The 20,159-nt window shown below is 38.0% G+C and overlaps 1 pseudogene; it reads left to right on the forward strand.

The window, feature by feature from the left end:
- Positions 1–12,686: 12,686 nt before the first annotated feature.
- LOC111985950 (peroxidase RIP1-like) lies at positions 12,687–19,941 on the forward strand (annotated as a pseudogene).
- Positions 19,942–20,159: the final 218 nt, after the last annotated feature.

Below are 20,159 nucleotides of genomic sequence, written 5' to 3' on the forward strand. Positions count from 1 at the left end.
GGCAGGCAGGTCGTCGACACTACCCCGTCCGAGGCTCAGGCCTGGCTCCCAGCTCCGATGCTCCATGGGAAGCCCTTGAGGGATAACGCCTCCCTCAGGGACTTCGATGAGGGCGAAGGAGCTCGCGTGGCCGATGCGCTGGAGAGGGGCCTGCTGCTCCCGGCGAACATGGCTGAGCTTAACTCTTTGACGAGCGAGCAGGTCTTCTTCAGCCTTAAGCGATATATGGGGATGGTAAGGGCTATAATTTCGACTCTCCTCCCATTCTTTTTCTTTTGTTGGGCTGATAGAGCATTGGTTATTCTGGCAGGCTGTCCAGGCCATCTATAGGTTGAAGGGGGTGGCGAACGACCAGAGGAAGGCCCTCAACCAGGAGCGTGATTGGCACTTTCAGGCTACTCGGGTTTTGAAGAACTTTGAGGCCGACCTCGCCAAGGCCCGAGAGGACTTGAAGGCGATGACTAGGGCTCGGGACAATGCAGAGTCTGGTCTTGCGGGTGCCCAAAACCAGGCCAAGGAGCAGACAAAGCGCCTGGGTGAGGCGGAGGAGCAGCTGCAGATTACGAGGGATCTGATCGCAGATCTGCGAGCTAAGGTGACAATGGTCGAGGGGGCCTAGAGGGAGGCAGAATAGGCTAGAGACCAGGCTCGACGGGCCAAGGACGAGGCAGATTATGGCAGGGAGATGGCCCTGACTGCCAAGGAGGAGGCTGAGACCACAGCCTACGCTGATGGGGTGGCTGCGGTAGAGGCCCTCTATAAAGCTCAAGTTTTGGGGGTATGCAGGCGATACTGCTCCCAGGTCTGGGTTGAGGCCCTCACACAAGCTGGGGTGGAGGCCTTGTCTGACCTGTGGAAGGCGGAGAGAGTGTACTACCCCCCCGCTATCCGCGAGGTCGACCCTGATGGCGCTAAGGCTGGGGAGGTTGTTGAAGAGGTGGGGGCTGCCGAACTAGGGGAGCATCCGAGCGAGGAGGTGCCCCAAGAGATAGTGGAGGTCCCTTCCGATGCTCAAATTCCCACCACCGAGGAAGTAGCCGTTCTCGCCATGCCCTTGCAGGGCGTCCCATTAGGCCAGGGCTCAGAAGATCCAGCGGTTGCCCTTGTCCAGCCTGAGCAGAAGGAGTAGATTCCCTGGCGCCTTGGCTCGTCCTGCTTTTGCCGCTGGCTTGACCCTTGTCCATACCTTTATGTCATTTTACTTCATTTTGCTATTCTTCTCTCTTCTATTTTTATGTAAGGTGGCTCTTGCCGCACGACCTCTATGGATACTTTTTTGTAATGGGAGTTTAGTTTCCCTTTCTATTTATTTTAATTGCTTATTTGTTTACACGCTGCCTACTTTCCCTCTTCCCTTTTGATTTGCACGATTTTAGCTTGAATTGTATGTCGGCCAGTTGCGCTAGTGACAATGATAAGGGGAAAGAACGTACGCATGGGCAGCCCTCTTACGTCTCAAGGGTTAGGTAGGGCTTGATCCTTTCCTGACTTAGGATATTTTGAAGTAGTTAGTTTCCCCGTAGGCTTGAGTCCGAGGACCATACAATACCTTGGTTCTGTCTAGTACCCAGGTGTAGTTGAGTGATTAGTTTCCCCATAGGCTTGAGTCCGAGGACCATGCAATGCCTGGGTTCTGTCTAACACTTTCATTTCTCTGTAAGCATCCAGTTTCCCCATAGGTTTGAGTCCGAGGACCATGCAATACCTTGGTTCTGTCTAACACTTTCATTCTTCTGTAAGCATCTAGTTTCCCCATAGGTTTGAGTCCGAGGACCATGCAATACCTTGGTTCTGTCTAGTACCCAGGTATAGTTGAGTGATTAGTTTCCCCATAGGCTTGAGTTTGAGGACCATGCAATGCTTTGGTTCTGTCTAACACTTTCATTCTTCTGTAAGCATCTAGTTTCCCCATAGGTTTGAGTCTGAGGACCATGCAATACCTTGGATCTGTCTAGTACCCAGGTATAGTTGAGTGATTAGTTTTCCCATAGGCTTGAGTCCGAGGACCATGCAATGTCTTGGTTTTGTCTAACACTTTCCTTCTTCTGTATGAAGGGGTTTGTCCTCGGACCGCTTTATTGAAGACGATTCCTCCTTGGGTCGGACTATGACCTGACACGTGTCGTTGATCTCGCCTTCAACTCGAGTCCCCTTTTTTTATTTATTTACGAGGCGTCCCTTGGCCGTTCGCGCTCTGCGCTTGACGTTTCGGTGCGCGAGACGCGCCTTTATTAATATCCTCGTGGATTGATACAAATCCAACGGTCTACGGTTCCCTTGGGATTTGGTAGCTTCATGATTAGCACTGCTGGTAATTCTCCTTTCGAATTTTGTGTGGATTAATTCCCACCAGTCTTCCTCCCCTATATAAGGCTTTCCGGGGGAAAGGTTTCCCCACACTCCATGAACTTCCCAACGCAACTAGAAACACGCCCCTCCGACTCCCCAAGCCCCTTCAATAACCCCGCCAGGATTGTGACCGGAGTTGGTAGGTATGGGACGGCTTTGGGCGGGTGTGAAGACACTCGGGCCAAGAGCCATTGTAGCCGCAGCCCCCACTGGGCTTCCGGCGCGGCAGAGTCTAGGCGTAACACTAATAGTGCCTTGCACGGTGGCCAGGAGGGATGTGCCTGAAGTATCTAACGCTCCTCCCCGGGGCGCACCCTTGCCGGAGGAGACGCGCGAACTCATGTCATGGCTGGTGCTCGAGTGTTGCCATCTCCAACGGCCAACGCTCGTGAGGATTGGAGAGAACCAAGGGAACATCATGGGGGAGGGCTTCCCGGAGCGCCTGGGTCTGCTCCTCTCTTTGTTCAAGCTCCGCTGCACCGGACAAGGAGTTGTTGGTGGCCTAGAAGCAGGCTAGCCCCAGCCCCCTTTCCTCTAGCTAGTTTTAGAACAGGTCCACCTGGACCTCTGTTTGTAGAATTAGCTTGTAAAGATAGTTGTAAAACACGTCTGCCTGAGCCTCCGTTTGTATTTTGTACTTTTCTGTTTAATAAAATAATATCAAGTTTCCTTTCTTTTCTGTTGAATCTCCTACTTTTCTGCAATGTTTGCTTGTTAAAAAAAAAAAAAAAAAAAAAAAAAAAAAAAAAAAAAAAAAAAAAAAAAATTTTTTTTTTTTTTTTTTGATGCGTCGCCGCCAACCTTCCGTAGAATGACTACATAGGAACGATCGCCTGTTGCGCCTGCTAGTGCACTAATCCTTCCCATAGACAGCGCCAATTGTAAGGACTCAGTTTTAGAAAAGTTCCCTCACAATACATTTTTAGAGAGTGGACCGAAGGTTTAGGCCCTAACAGACTAGCAACGGAATATAAATCACTTCTTTTTCATTGAAGGGGAGTGAGCCCAGTTTACAGCTGAGGGTGGCTTCTCGGCACTCGTCCGAGGAGGCCCCTCTCCCTGAAACTAACACTACCCATAAGTTCCTCTCTGTCACTCCCTTCCATCCCCCCAAAGTTCCCCCCCCTAAAGGGTCTCACTTTAATTCCTTTCTTCCCCTTCTTATATCCTGCCTCTTTCTCTTATCTTCTCCTTCCTTTTATTGATCATCCATTGGCCTCCGCTCTGACCCGCTGTCCCATCAGAGGTCTTATCCGTACTCAAGTGGCTCACCATGATCGATGTTGCCCTGCCAAGGGGTTACATCCCCATTAATGCGGCCAAGGGGGTTAGGTGAGCACATTCAATGCGGAGGTGACTGCTCACCTAAGGCTTGCTCCTTCGCCGCACTCCTGTCGCTGACGCGTGGCACTGGGTTCTCTCCTCCTCGGATATTAAGGATTCCTTTGGTGGGGTAGTCCTCGTGTTTTTCCGAGGTCTCGGACACCCGAGGACAGGGTCATCCTCGGATATTCTCATCGGAGGTTGGCCTTCGCGCTTTCATCCTCGGACCCATCTAGCATCCTCAGCGTGGGCCATTTGGGCCTGGTTTGGAATGGGCCAAGGCTACCTGATATTCTGGCCCCACAAAAATAATATAAACAATTCATTAAAATAATAAAGGAAGTAAGAGAATTTGAGTTTTTTAATTGAAGGAAGAGATATAATTTTAATAAAATATTGTATTTTATTATTAACAAATTGCTACAATTAGCTGGTATTTATACTAGTTTACTATAATTGCAAAAAATTTAGCTTTAGCTTCTCTAATAACACATAATTTTTTGGTTCTTTGGTGCTAAAATACTTTTTTTTTTTTTGGCTAAAATACAATTACCATTGTGAATATTTTTATTGTTTTTGTTAAGTTTTTTTGGTCGGATAGTTGCTATTTGGATGAGGCTAGTTAAGTTTATTTTGGAAAAAGAGGTCTAAGATTTTGGAAGGGAGCTAACTAAAAAAATTAAAAAAATTATAATTATATATTAAAAAAAAAATTTGGACCTAGGGGGGCCCAAGCCCCCACCTGGGTTTGTCCCTGCATGCACACCTTTACTTGAGTTTGTAGTTGACGTGCTATGTTGGATAAAAAAGCCATTAGGAAAGGCACCATTTAATGAAAAAAAATTGTGATTCATTTCAGAGTTTTCATAAGAAATAAAAATTATTTTTGGTGGCACTGATACTAAGCGTTCGTTTGGGTGTTCATAAAGGAATAAAATGGAATGATCTTAAAGGAATTGAGAAAAATAGAATAGAATGGAATGAAATGAAATGAAATGAAATGTGTTTAAGGGAAAGAAATGGAAAAGAAATGAATGTAATGGAATTAAGTAATCTTGTTTGGATGTTTTAAAATATATAAATGAAAGGTAAGTAAACTTGTTTGAGAGTAACTTATATGAAAATGAATGGAATCATTTTATGACAGTATAATTATTCAACCACTATTTTAAAATAAAATGCTAAATATATAGGGGTATTTTAGGAGTTTTATTAAAAATTAATTAAATCTAATTTAATTCCTTCCAATTCTACCCAATTTTGGAGGGAATATAAATTTGAGATTTTGAGGGAATTGAGAGGAATACGTGTTCTCTTTTACCAATTCTATTCCTCCTCCAAAATGAGTTTTAAGTGTCTTGAAGCTCAGCTAGCACCTCCTAGTGTTTCCAATTGAGATTTCCATGGTTCAAATTTCCTTACCCCCAACTATCAACGTATCCAAAAAAAAAAAAAAAAAAAAAACACTGATAAGTGATAAAGGTGAGTTTTTTTTGTTGGCTAGAAAATGTATTTACCACAACTTCCACTAGCATGTGGGTGCTTGTCTTCATTGTCTTAGTCCTCCTCCTTCTCCTTCAAGGCACAAAAAGCATATCTACAAGGTCTAGAATTGAGCTTACTTGTTATAAAAAAAAAAAAAAAAAATTGAGCTTGAAATTTGAGCATTAGTAGTCACAATTGCCTGTTCATGACTTAGATATTTTACGAAATAGAAAATGTAGGAATAAATCTCCATTTATGTGTAAATTAAGTTAAATATAACCCAAATAACTGAGAAAATAGAAATTTATGGAAGTGTTAAGAAAATCAACCAACAATAATACACCAAGAATTATGTGGGAAGCCCTTTAGTGCATAGGGAAAAACCAAGGGGTAAATCCGATTAATCCACTATAATAAAAATATAGATTACAATACTCAAGTTATTCCTGAAACCCAAGTTTACAATAAATTGGGAAATCACAATAATACCTCTAGGAACAAATACAACCTCATCACAAAACCCAGTTATAAGATTTTCCACCCTTGAATACTTTAACTCTCTCTGGTTGTAGAACACAAAGAGTCCTCCTTGAAAACCTCTAATTTATCTTCCTTGTGTGTCTTAAACAAAAGAAAATCACTTTTTTTTTTCCTCACAGTGTTGCACAAAACATTATTCTCTTTCTTTTAGTTGGCTTGCACTTTGCATGTTACTCTCTTAATCACTCTATTGAAAGTTCATGCACACAAATTTTTATAGAAGCTTCTGCCACCTCACTATTCCTGTCTCAATTAGGAATAAAATTTGTTAGGTTCTAAAAGTTTAGAACAATTGGCAAACCATGAATACAAACTTGTCTAGATATAGATTTCTAAGTCTATAGGTATATTAGACAATGCTCAAGGAGCTACAAGTCAAAATACAAGACAAAAGAAGCTGTAGGTTTAGGAAATTCAAAACATGCCAAGTTTGACTGATCGAGAACAAGGCTCGACCGATTGAGACATGGATTGGCAAAATTAAATTTCGGCGCAATAGCTCATTAAGCCCATTAAGTGATTAGGGTTTCAGATTTAATTCTCTTAGTATTCAAAGGAAACCCTAAGACACATATTGTTATGACTTTGGAGGTGTTCTTTTGAGATTTAAAAGGTACTATGTCTTCTCCTTTTGAAATTTCTACCGGAATTCCATCTACACATTATTAGAACTGGTAGATTTGAAGTTGCTACTATAAGATCATACATAGCTAATGATTTAAAACTTTGAGTGGGATCTCAGAGTCACAAACATGGGTGTTTGTGTTCAACAAATTTATATAGAAGAGTTCGTAGATTCAGAGCTGCACATGGTCATATGAGTAAGTGCTACAAGAGGTAGCTTTATATTTTAGGGAGAAAATGTATTGTAAAATTTCCATTCTATCATAGTGAATTTGTTTACCTTAAGGGTAGATTAGGTTAAATCCTCTTCAAGTTTTATTTTATTTTATTATACCTTGAAACTGGATGGTTTCATTGGTTTTCCTAGATCATCGTATTGCTATCTTCTTTATATTTCCGCACTGTGTGATATGATTGCTTGAGTTTAACCTAAATATGAATAATTAACCTAAGTAACTACTTGAATAATTAATTAGGTTAAACAAATCTGGTTTATAGGGGTCTAAACAAAACAAACAGAATTTCTACTCTTACTCTACCCCTTGTTCTCTGTGACAAGGACCTGTACATTATCCTTACCTATGTCCTTTCTTCTAGTTTCTTCATTGAATAAATTATATATTCTTTACCATTACAAGTTGTAACACACTATTTGGTGCAAAGTTACAAAGTGACACTATCAAAGTCTCTTAGCTGTCAAGTAAGGAACTTAGAATCAATAATTCTTGAAACTCATCATCTATTATCAACTTCATTGTAACCATCTAATTCACTAAGTTTTGGAACTTGCTCAAATTCTCGGCAACAGATCTCCTTTACTTAAGCTTTAAATTCACAAGCTTTCTAGCTACACCCAATGGTTTTGCTATCTAACTTCTCCTAGTCTTTATCAGACATATAGCTTGGCTTATTACTATCACCCTCAATAAAGTTATGCAAGTCCATATAGTAAAGTGTTCGAAGTTGCATGGTTGTACCAAGTACTCCAGTTCACATGGAATTGAGCTCAAGTTAATTAGCTTACCACCTATACGTGGAAGTACTCCTGTTCCTAATTGAATTAGGAAAGTGAGGCGGCAGGAGCTTTATATAAAGTAGCAAGTGTGAGTGTGTTTTCAATCTAGGTGGAGCAAGAAACACACAAAGAGCAAGCCAATTGAAGTAAAAAGAATAGTGCTTTGTGTTGCATTGAGGTGAAAAATTAAATGTTACAAGAAAAATAAATTAGGGGTTTTCTCTAGGAAGTTTTTTTCTAAGTGCTACAATCATAGGGTTTTGTGCTGATGTTGTATTTATTCCTAAAAGTATTATTGTGTTTTTTCAATTTATTTTGAACTTAGGTTTTGGATATAACTTGGGTATTGAAATCTCTATTATTATTATAGTGGATTGATCAGATTTGTCTTAGGATTTTTCCCTCTATAGTGGAGGATTTTTCATGTAAATTCTTAGTGTGTTCTTGTTGGTTGATTTTCTTGATGCTTCCATAGATTTCTATTTTCTCTATTGCTTGGGTTATATTTAATTTCAATTCACACATAGACAGAGATTTATCACAACATAAAGGATGTCATCCATCCTCGGCTTCCAAATCAAATAATTTGATACCAAGAGTTTAATTATAGTTTTTATATTCATATTCTTCATTTAATTCAAGACAACACAATTACACCCAACAACCAAAGTTTTAACACTTGTTGGGATAGATCTTAGTTTATGTGTGAATTAATTAAATATAACCCAAGTAACAAAGAAAATATAAATCTATGGAAGTGTCAAGAAAATCAACCAACAAGAACACACTAAGAATTACATGAAAAACTCTTCAATGTAGAAAGAAAAATCACGAGGTAAATCCGATCAATTCACTATAATAAAAATAGAGATTACAATACTCAAATTATACCTAAAACTTGGTTCACAATAAAATTAGGAAAGCACAATAGATCTTTCGCTCTTGAATACTTCATGATTGAAGCACCAGAAAAGAAACCTCCTCCTAATTAAGAAACCTCCCATTTATCTTAGTTATATGTTTTGGGCAAAAAAAAAAAAAATCACCTTTTTTTTTCTGCACAAAGTGCTGTTCTCTTTCTTAAAGTCGGCTTGCACTCTGCGTGCTTTTCTTTCAGTGACCCTATTGAAAGCACACGGGCTTTTTATAAACGCTCCTACCGGCTCGCTATTCTTATCTTGGTTAGGAATAGAACTCTTGTACACACGTTCAGTTATTTCCAATTGAAATAGGATTCCTTCAATGCCTGCATGGCAAGCTCAATCATTTGGGCTTAAAATCTTTTCGCAGATTATTTAAAAAAAAAAAAAAAAAAAAAAAACCCTGGGCTTAAAATCCCATGTGGGCTAGACTTTTGGTGCAGTGAACCTCCAACAGAAAAGTATCAAAGGGTTGAGTTTGGAGTGCTACTTCCTTCGTTGCTGTTTTATGGTTTTGATAAGACCCTTTTAATTCAAAGCCTTCTGTGTGACTATTTTCTTACTTGAATAGTTGAATACCCCCTCTGATTTACCACTAAACACCAATGCACTATTTACTGAGGCCCAGAGTACATACACATGTTATTCTCTTAATTAACCTTCTTTAAGTATAATCTTGAACAGACATTTATTTTTTCTAACTCTGTTATTTACATACTCATTTTCTTGTTCTCTCTGCAATCTGTAGATCCTGAAACCTGAGTAGAAACTTTGAATGCCCCATCATTCAATGTGTTATTTTGTGTTACAGTTGTATATACCGCCTTCTCATGTAGGGTTTGGTCCACGCCAATGTGGGAAATGAGGAAAGTTATGTATGCAACCATTTCACAAGATAATAAATCCTGTCTTACAATGTGAGACCTACATTTATACCCATCAGCTTCAACTTTGCTCCAAGTCTATCTATGGACTGACAAACCTGGTTAAAGAACTCAATTTTTACTCTCCTGCATCTATTAAAATTCAAAATGAACTTTTGAGCCTCTCTTTTGGTGTTGGTATATTCTAAAGTGAATTGCTGAAGGAAGTTCAACTAGCTGAGAGGGGGTACAGGGATTTTGATTTCATAGTTTAGAGGGTACCAATTAACACTTAGCTAATTGGAATTAAACAATTATTGTCACTTGCTGTGACTGTGAAGCTCTTTTGTGTATTTGCAGTTTGATTGGCTTGTGTTTATTGCTGTTCTTAGTGCAGGGTTTGTCTTAGATTGAGTGTTGTTTGCTGGCCTGATTCAGCATGTGCCTTCTGCAGAGCATTACCTTGTTTTGCCTTAGACAGTGTAAAGGGCCCCTCGCTTGTGCCTTGTATCTTGGTTTTTGAGTTTCAATAAAATTTCTACCAATTCATAAAAAAAACAAACAAACCGGTTATTGCTGCAATTTCCCTCATACCATATGCAATTTGTTGAACCCTCCACTCTAATTTGCACAGAATTAGGCTAAATAAATAGGACTTTCTTATAGGGATCAATGGTACAAAAGAGAAAATTCCTTCTAATTAAATGGAACAGTGAAGTTGGTGAGGCTATGGAAGTGCCCTCTGTCCAAATATTAGTTTTGGATCACATATTTTGTGCACATTTGTATCAGTTTTGCAAATTATATGTGATATAGAAGTGACATTTAAATTTAGATTTCCTCATTCTTCCTAGTAAGTTTTTAAATTTGGTTTAAATTCCTTCCATTTTTTCCCTTTCTAATTTGGCTTCCTGGACTTCATTTTTTTCCTCCCGCTGAAACAAGGAGCATTTCTTTTCTAAAAGAAAAACTTTACAAGAAGGAATCATCAAACATCACTGTTCCAAAACAAAAAAGGGTACATTACTTAATAAAGATGGAGCCAAAATTTTCGGTTAGGCGCTGAAATATAAACCCAAAAAAATGGGCTAATGATTGGTTGTCAACTTTTATTTACTTATTTATTTGTAATAAGTTTTAATTAAATTTTTTGGGTTGATGATTTGTGGACCATGGTTGTTTGGTTTGATATGAGATTGTTTGGACTAACTTGTGATGTTTGGGCTAATCTATAGAGGGGAGCCAAGATTTTGAATGGAAGGGGACAGATTTTGTTTTCTCTGAACCCAATTAGAATTAGGCCCCAATATACCTATAAAAAGAAAAAGAAAAATAAAATTCTGAAACTCATGGGCCAGAGCTCCATTGGGCCCTAGTGTGGCTTTGTCACTAATTACAGTCGGAACCCAATTCGATAAAAGAGTGTTGCATTGACCAGTTCTCCAGTTAGTGAAAACCAATTTTTGCTTCTCTTGGGGCCTGGCTGAAACTACAAGATTCAAAACCTTTTGATCATAAAACCACAATGTCTGATACTATTCAAAGAATTTTCCAAATCCTTAGGAGTCTCCTTTCTAAAATGACTTTGTTTAGGCCCGCAACTCTTTGACATTTCTTTATGGCCCATCTGAATAATTTTACCCCGGGTTATTTCGTCCTAACATTGTTGCTACTTGACGTGGTTTCAAGTTTCAACGAAGCATCAATCTATTGTATTAATTTAACCAAATAAAGAAACTTATAACTAAACATACTCCTTTGTTTCCAAAAAAAAAAAAGAAAAAAAAAGGTAAACATACTCCATTGACAATGCTTCCTCCTCTCCGATTGGTGTCTGATCTTGTAGAACTGAAAGCTATTAAAAAGTGTGAGGTTCTTTATCACATCGAGCTTACGTTGGGTTTATTGTAATATGAACAAATTAATAGTAAAGATATAATCGTTAAGGATTTTTTTTATTGTGGATACAGGCTCTAAGGCCAAACCATGTTAAATTCTAGTGTTTATTTTTCTCCTCTCTTTCATGCACTCAATTGCTCAACAAATTTAACACGCTATCAAAACCAAAATAGATCTTCCCTCACAGCACAATTTTGATTTGTTTGTCGAAACTCAAGGTTTTACCATAACTTTGAGAGGGTGGGAGTGTTAGGGATATTATAGCTCAAGAGTTCCTAGTAGATAATGTCTACAATAGGGTCATTGTAATAGGAATACATCAACAGCAAAAAATGTTGTCATCAAGGGGGGTTTTGCTGTCTCCAACTAACTCAACAATTTTAACAAATTAAAAAAACTGGATTAGTAATGGTCTCATAGTCTTATAGCTTAACTCTAGATTAGCAATGGTCTTGGGCCTCGTGGCAAAGTGGATGATGGCTGGCATTCTCATCATAGATCAACTCTAGAGAGGAAAAAAGACGGCAGTTTCGCTCCAATAATCTTCAACCCATTCCAATGGTTGCTTTTATTATTATTTATAGGATCCAAGGTGTTCTTAATTAATTGGTACATGATTTAGACCAAATTTTGGGTCATGTAAAAAAAGATAATAATAATAATAATAATAATGACGCAGTGTGGGTTTCTCTGATTTTACGTTCTGCTGACAAATGCTTGTGATCTGAGCCAACAAATCATTCGCCTTTAGTATTATTCGTAAATGTCCAAAACAGTAAGATGTGCATGTTGCAGCTGGAATCTGTGGGGGTGTAGTAGACACGAGCACGTAGCTCTAATTATTTTGGCTTTTTAAAATGAATTGGACTGCAAGTTTGTGTAATTTAATTCCCACCATGCGAGTTTTTGAGGACGTTAAACTGTTCCTTTCAAACTTCTGGCAATAAAATAGTATAACACTTATATAAGCTGACTTTAATTTATTTAAATAGTTAAGAATTTGTCAAAGGTTTGGGTTTGTTGCATCCACGGGAAAATTATTCACAATCTGAACTGTTTGATTTTTCAGATACAATAAAACATGCAGGGAAAAAAAAAGCCAATCCAATTAATTCTAAAAGCAGTTCTGCCCGGCCTCCGAAAGAACAAGTCAGAATACATACATTTTCAATAATAATAAGAGCATCCATATTAGTGGAGCCATAAATTTAGCAATATGGTTCCTCAAAAAACTATTTTGTTTATTTTACATTCTCACTTTTCAAAACACTTAACATCAGTGGTTTTATTTTAACTTTCAACATAATAAAATAATATATCTACTACAATAAAATAATATATTCATTATAATAAACAACAACTACAATAAATAATTTGAGCTAAGGTAGCGACACAAACTACCAACAACCATCGCACCTTAAACCCAATCACACCCAACAGGCACCGACTGCCATCATGTACAACCCAATACCAAAAAAAAACACTACACAAACGGATCAATGGCACAAACCACAACTAATGCCAATTAGGAACAACCACCCAATAACAACTAGCAAGCCAAGAACAACCATCCACAACCACTGCCAAAAACCCAAATTAGCAAAAAACCACCACACAAAGCACCACCAACACAGCCACACCACCACTGACCCACGAAACCCAGCCACCATGAAGCCCAACCAAACTGCCACCCGAAAACCCAGACAAACCCACGAAATCCAGCCACACCACCATAGCCAAATTCATTTGCCTCGTTTCTACCTTGATCGGTCTTGCGGCGCTCTTGAGTTCGATAAAGGTGGTGCCAGTGGAGTTAGTTGGGAACAAGGTTTTGGGCATTGTGGGGGATTGCGTTGTGGGCAAGATGACTTGGCTAAAGGGTGACTGGGAGAGAAATGGGTCGGTGATGGAGCTTGGGTTGGTGATATGGTGCTTGGGTCGGCGGTGAGATGGAGGACTAGGCTTGTCGGCGTTAGGTGAGCGGTAAGATGGAGGATTGGGCTTGTCGGCGAGAGAGCTTGGGTGAGCGGTGAGGACTGGGCTTGTTGATGAGAGTGGAGAAAGAGAGAGCTTAGGGGAGATGGTGAAGAGAATAATTGGAACCAAGGAATAAAAGAAAGAGGAAAAAAAATATTTTAATGAGAGAGATAATAAAAAATATACTATTTGATTTCAACTTTTGAGCTATAGTGCACAGCCATATACTATTTGATTTCAGCTTTTTACCTATACCTCCATCAATGTATCACACTTTTTGTATATGGTGGTGCTAAAAATAGCAATTTAGCTTTTTACACACTAATGCTCTAAAAATAATAAAAAATAATGTCTAAAGTCATTTTTTATGTCCAATTAATAGATAGGTTAGAGTATTAGCATCCAGGATGCCAAAAAAAGTTTTATTTTACACCCTAAAAACCTACTTTATCTCCTATTATCTATTATGGATTATAATCCTTTGCGAGACTTTGACTTTTGAAAATTATTTCTCCAATAATTTGCTATGTTAAAAAATAAGAGCATCTCGTTAATTTGAAGCTAGAAAGTTCCTAAGTGTTTATTATTATTCTTTTAATTATTTTTTATTTTAGAAAATTAAGTTGGGCTTTGTCTCAGTTTATTTGCTAATCCATATTGATTGGAATAACTATTATCATTCATTTGTTTGGTATCAAGAACACATAAAACATTTGGGTATAGAGGGTGGAATGAAATCATATTTTAGTTTAATTTTCTAAAATTTCCTTATTTTTAAAATTATATTTACATTTGTGTGTGGGTCTAGCTTAACTTCTTATTTTGTAGAATTAATGCATTTTTAAGATTAATAGTTTGATTTTTCTTTTCGTTATTTTTGTTTACTCATTGTGATCAACATTGCACCCTATTATGATGCTTCTATTCATAATAGAGTGCAAAGTTTTTAGAATATATTGAAAAGACATCATTCAGCAAAAGAAAAAAAAAATTGTAAAAAGTCATCTAATGATACATATTTTTAAATCCGCCAACGAAGTTAGGGTTAGTCTTCTTGGATCTCTATAGACGTAGTTTAAAGCACTACCTAACACTATCAACTCAAACATAATAATAAAAAGGAAAGAAAAGGCTATGAGATAAACAATGTAAACATGGAGAGAGAGAGAGAGAGAGAGAGAGAGAGAGAGAGAGAGAGATTTTTTTTGGGTAAGTGGTGGCAATTACCAACAATGATGGCATTTTTAGGGATGCTTTTTATAAGAGTTATTACTAAGTTAAGAAATAGATATTATATAACTTTTAATAAGGATTAGTTATTCTTCATTTAAAAAAAAAAAAAAGAAGACATTTTTAAGGAATAACTAATATATCGTATTAGGCTTAATAAAAATGTGACTAAAGTTAACAATGGAATAACTATTTCATTATAAGGACTGTTCTTACATTTCAAATGTGCCCTTAATTCAGGAATTGAGGTCTCAATGAGTAGCGGCCTAAATAATGATCATATCTAATATATTACTTGAACGCAACTTGAAAAATTATAAAGTTTTTGTCAATTGTGCTCTTCATTTTTGTCAATTGCTATTATGAACTTTTAGTTTCTTTTATGTCATTTTAGTCCTTTAGGTTTACTATTATTGCCGCCTTTAATCATTCCATCCAAAACTATAAGTGTTAACCATTAAATATTTTTTAATACTAAAAACTTATTAAATTTTGTTTTTGAATAAAAAAAATCTAAAACTTTATTCAAAAAAACTAATTCAAGCACCATCAGCATCAACCAAAGGAAGGGGGGAAAATATATAAAAAACGACCATAAACTCATCATCAAAGCCACATAACATAGAATTTGGAATGACAAAATCAAGCACAACCAAATGAAACGTGACTACCAAACCAAATACTACCAAATTAAACACTACCATCTACGACACGCCAAAATTCACAACCCAAACAAAGGTCCATTTGAAATACTCATCAAGAAATGGAGGAGTTACCTTCGGTTGGGATCGAACAACAATAGAGAGATAGCTTTGGTCCAAGTGGCCCATTCTTGTCGAAAATTTAAGGGATCTTGACGAGTACATTGGCCTTAAAAAAGCTTTGAACTCCACCCATTGGACTGAAATGGAAAATTCACTCATTGAAATGGTTGGTCCTTAATTGCCACAATTGAAATGGAGAAGCAGTTTCAATAGTCTCAGTTAGGGCTGTCCACGAGTCGGTCGAGGTCGAGTTTGTGCCCAACCCGGAACCGACCTGCCGGAATCGAGTGACAAAAAAATGCACCTGCCGCCGACCGTCGAGATAATCGGATCGGGCGGATCGAACCATCAACAAGTGGCGGTTAGGTTGGTTGGGGTTGAAAGTCCAGAAAACGGCGAAACCGGCGTAAAATCGGCGAAAATAAACGCATGAAAACGGCGAAAATCCGGCCAAAATCTTTGAGGTTTCTCTAGATCCAGCCTAATCTAGGCCATTTTTGGCAAGATCTTGGCTAGATCCGACGAAATCTCGTCGAGATCTTGACGAAAATGGTCTAGATCTCATCAGATCTACCAAAAATCGCTGAAAATCGTGTGGGTCGGTCGGATCGGTTTGATCGGATTCTGGAGAAGGAAAACTGACCTCCGACCCGCCAAACTCGGGTTTTGGAGGAACAAACCCATCGTCGACCAAACTATCAACTCAAACATAATAATAAAAAGGAAAGAAAAGGCTATGAGATAAACAATGTAAACATGGAGAGAGAGAGAGAGAGAGAGAGAGAGAGAGAGAGAGAGAGATTTTTTTTGGGTAAGTGGTGGCAATTACCAACAATGATGGCATTTTTAGGGATGCTTTTTATAAGAGTTATTACTAAGTTAAGAAATAGATATTATATAACTTTTAATAAGGATTAGTTATTCTTCATTTAAAAAAAAAAAAAAGAAGACATTTTTAAGGAATAACTAATATATCGTATTAGGCTTAATAAAAATGTGACTAAAGTTAACAATGGAATAACTATTTCATTATAAGGACTGTTCTTACATTTCAAATGTGCCCTTAATTCAGGAATTGAGGTCTCAATGAGTAGCGGCCTAAATAATGATCATATCTAATATATTACTTGAACGCAACTTGAAAAATTATAAAGTTTTTGTCAATTGTGCTCTTCATTTTTGTCAATTGCTATTATGAACTTTTAGTTTCTTTTATGTCATTTTAGTCCTTTAGGTTTACTATTATTGCCGCCTTTAATCATTCCATCCAAAACTATAAGTGTTAACCATTAAATATTTTTTAATACTAAAAACTTATTAAATTTTGTTTTTGAATAAAAAAAATCTAAAACTTTATTCAAAAAAACTAATTCAAGCACCATCAGCATCAACCAAAGGAAGGGGGGAAAATATATAAAAAACGACCATAAACTCATCATCAAAGCCACATAACATAGAATTTGGAATGACAAAATCAAGCACAACCAAATGAAACGTGACTACCAAACCAAATACTACCAAATTAAACACTACCATCTACGACACGCCAAAATTCACAACCCAAACAAAGGTCCATTTGAAATACTCATCAAGAAATGGAGGAGTTACCTTCGGTTGGGATCGAACAACAATAGAGAGATAGCTTTGGTCCAAGTGGCCCATTCTTGTCGAAAATTTAAGGGATCTTGACGAGTACATTGGCCTTAAAAAAGCTTTGAACTCCACCCATTGGACTGAAATGGAAAATTCACTCATTGAAATGGTTGGTCCTTAATTGCCACAATTGAAATGGAGAAGCAGTTTCAATAGTCTCAGTTAGGGCTGTCCACGAGTCGGTCGAGGTCGAGTTTGTGCCCAACCCGGAACCGACCTGCCGGAATCGAGTGACAAAAAAATGCACCTGCCGCCGACCGTCGAGATAATCGGATCGGGCGGATCGAACCATCAACAAGTGGCGGTTAGGTTGGTTGGGGTTGAAAGTCCAGAAAACGGCGAAACCGGCGTAAAATCGGCGAAAATAAACGCATGAAAACGGCGAAAATCCGGCCAAAATCTTTGAGGTTTCTCTAGATCCAGCCTAATCTAGGCCATTTTTGGCAAGATCTTGGCTAGATCCGACGAAATCTCGTCGAGATCTTGACGAAAATGGTCTAGATCTCATCAGATCTACCAAAAATCGCTGAAAATCGTGTGGGTCGGTCGGATCGGTTTGATCGGATTCTGGAGAAGGAAAACTGACCTCCGACCCGCCAAACTCGGGTTTTGGAGGAACAAACCCATCGTCGACCATCGAAGAAGTCGGATTGATCAACGGCGGGTTGGGTTCGGTTGGCGGCGACGGATGGGTTGGGTTGGCTGGGTCTCTGGACAGCCCTAGTCTCAGTGCAACTCTTGCTTAGGTGGCGCTGGAGTTATTCTTAGAGAGAGAAAGAGAGAGAGAGAGAGAGAGAGAGATCTAATGAAAAAAAATTGATCAATTTTAGTTCCAAATAAGTTTGAAGCAATCTTTTCTAACTCACTACATGTAGATTTATAACATTATTCATGTATATTATTTAAACAAATCTCAAAATTCATTAAAAAGTCATGCGACTAAGATTATATATAGAATGTCATTTTAAAAGGTTTAATAATAATTTTTCAGCAAAATAGACGGGAGGTCTTAAAAGATTAAAATGAAAAAAAAAAAAAAAATGACAATTCAACAACATTAAAGAGCGTAATTTGTATTTTGGGCCAAATATTTTTTTCTCTAAGAGAGAGAGAGAGAGAGAGAGAGAGATTAATTTTGCTAAGAGAGTACTGGGAGACTATTTGTCTTGGGTGGTCAATGGTACTAAAATTTTACAAATTGCATGCCCGCCGGCTATTAATCTAAGCTCCAATATGAACAATATATTCCAGCTTTCTCTGATTTAAGTATCATCATATATATCAACTAAACTATTATCAAATTAACAAGTACGCTAGTGGTGTTATATTCCCTCTATATAAACACATACTTCTTAACCTTGGTTGCACAGCGAGTTGGAAGAAAAAACTGAGCTAATACTCACGGCTGCTCTTCAATCATTTCTAGTGTGTGTCATATTTGCTTTTGCTGCCATTCTGATCCCTACAAGTACATCTGCACAATTAACTGCTGATTTTTACCAGAATGTATGCCCTGGGGCATTGCCTACCATCAGATCAGTTGTCAGGCGGGCTATTAGACGTGAACCACGCATGGGAGCATCGCTACTACGCCTGCATTTCCATGACTGCTTTGTTAATGTATGTATGATATGTAATTTCCTGAAGATGTGTTTCTTATCTACCATTAGAAATGTTTAGCCTTTTTTTTTTCCTTAGTGGAAGTAAGATGAATCAATCAGCGATTCAAGTCTCACAAAATGGAAAAGATATCTTACTCCTGTTCAGTAACAATGAAGTTGATATTCTCACTTCCCTAAATTAGATATATGTCGAAACTTGGTCTAATGTTGTTTCAAGAGCAGACGGAGAAAATACGTCAAGACTGTCTTTGAGCCTCGTTTTATAGTACAGATAGGTGAAGCAAGGCTGGGATTAATAAGGAAAACAGATCGGTGGGAATAGACTCAAGGATGTAGGACTAACCTATCAACTACTCAGGGTTTGTTATTAGCCCTTTGTCAAGAGTCTTATAATTTAGTAGTATTATCTGGTATTATTTACCAGAAGAATCAGGGATCGAATTTGCTTTCTTACATTTGTTGTAAAAATTGAATGATTAAATAAAACAATACCCGTAATTTAATGTAAACCATATTCCTTCATTGATTTACTCGTATTTGCGATGACAGGGTTGTGATGGATCAGTTCTGCTAGATGACACAGCCAACTTCACTGGTGAGAAGACGGCGTTTCCGAATTTGAATTCACTTAGAGGTTTCGATGTTGTAGACCAAATAAAAGCAGCTGTTGACAAATATTGAAATGCCAGCGTGGTTTCATGTGCAGACATCTTAGCTGTGGCAGCTCGTGATTCTGTTCAAACTGTGAGTGCTGATATAATCTTCTATTCCATGTAAATATAATAACATTCCTAATACAAAAGTAAAAAGCTTATTAATAATTGTGCGTGTGTTTCAGTTGGGAGGTTCTTCCTTTTACTACGAAGTACTAATAGGAAGAAGAGACGCAAGAAACGCAAGCTGGAACGACGCAAATAGAAATCTTCCTGCACCGTTTTTCAACTTCTCTCAGCTTATCTCTAACTTTCAAGCTCATGGGCTAGACTTGAAAGACCTTGTTCTCCTCTCAGGGGGCCATAGCATTGGACTGGCTCGGTGCACCACCTTCCGTGCAAGGATTTACAATGATACTAACATTGACAAATGCTTTGCAGCCTCAGTGCAGCAAGTGTGCCCTGTAAGTGGAGGAGATAACAACACACAGCCACTCGATTCAACTCCAGCGAGATTTGATAATGTGTACTACAAGGCTTTGTGGAAATCTCAAGGTCTCCTCCATTCTGATCAGGATCTCTTCAAGGGTGATAACAGTGAAAGCGATAGACTGGTGCGATACTACAGTTACCTCCCTGGTCATTTTGCTAGAGACTTTGGTGCTTCCATGATCAAAATGGGTAATATGAAACCTCTTACTGGCAATGATGGAGAGGTCAGGCTGAATTGCAGGAAAAACAACTAGAACAGATTGCAGTGGAAAATTTGATTCAACATTTTCAGGGCCTCATTCAATAAAGTGGCAATTGTAAAATTTGCCGGCGTGGTCTTAGCAATTTTGTTCTGTTGGCATAGCATGTCATAACGGAATCCAAATCTTCTGTCTCATTAATTGTGCTCCATTTCATGCTACACCAACAAAATTTGGACAGGTAGCATCTCTCATTAAATAAGATATCTCATTAAATGAGACAACTAGCCTCTCTCATTAAAGTTAGAGTTATTTCATTTAATGATAGATGCTAGCTATCTAAATTTTATTAGTGAAACATGAAGTGGAGCACAATTGATGAGACAGAAGATTTGAACTCGTCATAACGATAAATGTTAAACTGTTAATGACATTGTGAGTGTGTTGTATTATTATTATTATTATTAATTTTTTTTTTGTAGCAAGTGTGTTCGATTTAATGTATTTGAATTTATTTTATTCAACGGATGTATTAAAAAATAATGACACT

This window comes from Quercus suber, unplaced genomic scaffold, assembly GCF_002906115.3.
Source record: "Quercus suber isolate HL8 unplaced genomic scaffold, Cork oak 2.0 scaffold_227, whole genome shotgun sequence".
NCBI classification, from domain to species: domain Eukaryota; kingdom Viridiplantae; phylum Streptophyta; class Magnoliopsida; order Fagales; family Fagaceae; genus Quercus; species Quercus suber.